The sequence below is a fragment of the Elephantulus edwardii genome, unplaced genomic scaffold, assembly GCF_000299155.1.
Source record: "Elephantulus edwardii isolate Elephantulus edwardi_28Jun2011 unplaced genomic scaffold, EleEdw1.0 scaffold00100, whole genome shotgun sequence".
NCBI lineage: Eukaryota > Metazoa > Chordata > Mammalia > Macroscelidea > Macroscelididae > Elephantulus > Elephantulus edwardii.
In genome coordinates, this window is record NW_006399850.1 from 1647372 (window position 1) to 1651035 (window position 3664).

At 40.6% G+C, this 3664-nt stretch overlaps 1 pseudogene; it reads right to left on the bottom strand.

Moving 5' to 3' along the window:
• Positions 1-1985: 1985 nt before the first annotated feature.
• Positions 1986-2850, bottom strand: LOC102857423 (annotated as a pseudogene).
• Positions 2851-3664: the final 814 nt, after the last annotated feature.

Genomic DNA, 3664 nt, shown 5'->3' on the forward strand with positions numbered 1-3664 from the left:
AGGGTCAACACTCTTGGCACTAGCAGCCAGGAAATAAAAAAAAAAATATTGCAATGGGAAAGTCTCCTGTAGGGACCTCTCTAAAGTACTCAAGAGCAATGGTGTCTCTCTGGAGACTAAGGTCCACCTGATACAGGCCATGGTCTTTGCAATCACTTGTTATGCATCAGAGAGTTGGACAATGGCTAGGGAGGATAGAAGGAGAATTGACGCCTTTGAGCTGTGGTGCTGGAGAAGAGTATTGAATGTACCATGGACTTCCAAGAAAACAAACAGATTCATCCTAGAGAGGGTTAAACCAGGCTACTCCTTGGAGGCAAGGATTCTGGGGCTTCGTCTGACATACTTTGAACATGTTGTAAGGAGAGACAGGTCTTTAGAGAGGGACATCATGCTGGGTAGAGTAGAGGGACAGCGCGCAGGAGGGGAAGACCCTCTATGAGGTGGATTGATTCAGTGACTGGGGTAATCGGGATGGGTGTGTCAGAGGCAATGAGATTGGCACGGGATAGAGCAGGGTTTAGGGATGTTGTACATAGGGTCACTATGAGTCACAAATGACTGACAAAACCAACAACAACAACCTTAAATCAATGTAATCTCATCAACAATCTAATCTTTCTTTAGGATAAGGAGAAAAAAATAGAATTTCCTTACGATAATCTGTGGCCTTTGTCTAGCTCTCTAAGGAGTGCTTTTTCATACTTGAATACCAGTGTCCATCTACTGTTGTCCTTTTAAAAAGAGTGGAAGACCTCAGATGATCTGCATTGACATGGTAACTGGAGCAATGAGTTTAGATTTGTCAGAGTCAGTGAGACTGGCTCAGGTTAGAGCAGGATTCAGAGCTATTGTTCATAGAGTCATTAAGAATCACAGGCAACTCGATGACACATAACAACAACAAAAACATTCCTTTTGTCTATAATGTTCTTTTTCTCATTCTTGGCTGGACTAACTTAGCTGCTCATCTCTCAAGTGTTAGTTGAAATATAGCTCTTTAGAGACATCTGATACTTGCTCCCCATTTCAATAATGTGTCTTTGCTATATTCTTGTAACATCAGGAGAGAATATACCCTAAGTTCCACAGCTGATGGCTGCATATCTATCTCTTCATATTACTATAAGCACTATGAAGGTATATGTTGTGTCTGTTTGTGTTCAACAATGACTCTCTTGAAGCCAATTCTATATCTGATACAGTATCACCACACTCAGTTATCATGAAGTTGACTTTGATTAATAGCAGCCCCATGTATGTCAGAGTAGAATTATATTCCTTAGGGTGGTTTGACTGTCTGATTTTTTTGAAAGAAGATAGCCAGGCCTTTGCAGTGAGATATCCCTGGGTGGACTCTAACGATCAACCTTCCAGTTAGCTGCCTAGTTTGTTAACTGTTGATAATGACTGAGGGGCTCTTGATATGCAATGTATATTTTATGTTGTTGTTGTTTTTGTTAGGTATCACTAAGTACATTTTACCTCATAATGACCCGATGTAATATAGTAAAACTGCCTCACAGGGTTTTTGTTTTTTTAAATTTATTTTTCATTTCAATGAAGATTTACAGAGACTTTGGGTTTCCATTTGTCCATTGTTGCACTTTCCCCGCAACCAACCCTCCCACCTACTACACTACCTTCTTGGAAAAGCAAAAGTAAAATTATTTCATTGTTTACAACCCTCCACCAGGTCCATTCCACTATGCAGCCTTGGCTCTGGACTCCTGGCATGACAAAAATACCTAATCACATATCCCTTTTATATAGTTTTCTCCCTTATCTGTTTCAATGCAGTATACATTTTTTTTTTTTAAACAGAAACCTGTAAAAGCTTTACTAGGTAAGGATATTCACTTAGCAGTAGTAGGGAATATAGCGAGCACAGTTAACCCCAATGGGAAGGTTAGTAAGTTAATACACTCTCTCTTGTTGAGGCCTATTCAAAATCATGAGTTCAGCTTAAAATTACTGCTGTACATTTAAAAAGGCTGGTCCGGCTGTATTTTCTCTGATTCCTCCAGTACATTTACAGTATCGGCAACATCATCATGTAGATTTTCTAGCCTGTCTTCATGTAATCCATTTGATACCTCTTCTTTTTGATCTTCACTTGTATTAACCTCACCAACTGGGTGTGTCCTGGGTGTGTCCACTAGCAAATCATTTCCTTGGGACTGACTGTTATTCAGAAGCTTTGCCTGCCTTCGTTCCAAGGCCAGTTGTTTATTTCTCTCAATTCTCTGTTGCTGCTCTTCTGTTAGGCTTCTACTTGACTGAGGAGCAAACCTTTCAGTTGCAAATGAGCTTTTCAAAAATGGATCTAATTCAGTAGCAGTTATATCATGGTCATTATTTTCTACTATTTCATCATTATTGTTGACGAAATCTTCATGTACAATAGGGAGGTCAAGTTGAATTCGTTTTAAACAGGTCTGAACTTCCTTTTTATTTCCCAGGTATTCAACTCTGTCAACAAAATCCTCAAGTTGAAGTTTAGGGAATAGCCTATGTGCCCAGTGCTCCATGTGTCTGATTAGCTTCTTCAAGTCTTCAGCCTCATGACCTTTACCTTTGAACTTTACATTATCAAACATATGCCTTAAGGTTGGAAGCCCTCTCTCTGAAATTAATCTCTGAGCATCCAGCTCAGGGTAAATTCCTTTTAACTGTTCTCTTTGGAGGCACAGGAGCAGGTATTCTTCTCTCTGACTCTTCATCAAGTTCAGCTTCTTCACCATCTCCTCTCTCTGGAGGACCTGGAGGTGGGAAAGGAGGGAAGGTTTCATCTTCCACATGCTCATAATCTGGGAGTTCAAGTACATCATTCTCTTGAGGTTCCAGCATGCTTTCCTCTCATGCAAACTTCAGGGAGCTCCGGCCCGGCACCGGGCTCCGCAGTATACATTATTGAACCCATCTTTCTCAGTCTCCTCCCAAACCCGATGTCAGTCCTGTTTTACAACAGTGGCACCAAGCAGTATTTGTCCTTTTGTGACTAAGATACTTCACTCAGCATAATGTCCTCCAGGGTCACCCATTTTGAATAATATCGCATGAGTTCCTTGTTTTTCAATGCAGCATAATAATCCATTTTGTGAATATACCATAGCTTCTCTATCCATTCATTTGTTGATGGGCACTTAGTTTGTTTCCAACTCCTTGCTACTGGGAACAAAGCCATAATAAACATGGGTGTGCATATATCTGCTTGGATGTCAGTTACGGTCTCTTTGGGGTATATTCCCAATGGTGGAATTGCTGGGTCAAATGGTATCTCTATTTGCAACTTTTTGAGAAAGCGCCATACTTCCTTCGACAGTGGTTGCACCATTTTATACTCCCACCAACAGTGAATAAGGGTTCCAGTTTCTCCACAACCTCACCAGCATTTGTTGCTTGCTGTTCTGTGAAATTTTGCTATTCTACCTGGGTGAGATGATATCTCATAGTTGTTTTAGGGTGAGGTTTTGTTTTTTTTTTTAAAGTTGTAATCTTTATATAGCTCTGGTGGCCTAGCGGGTAAGGAGTTGTGTTGCTAACTCAAAGACTGGTAGTTTCAATCTACCAGCTGTCTGGTGGGTTAAAGATGAGAAATCTCATTTCATGTGATTTACAGCCTCTGGAGGGTCAGCTATGGGAGTGTTTCAAATTGACTGCA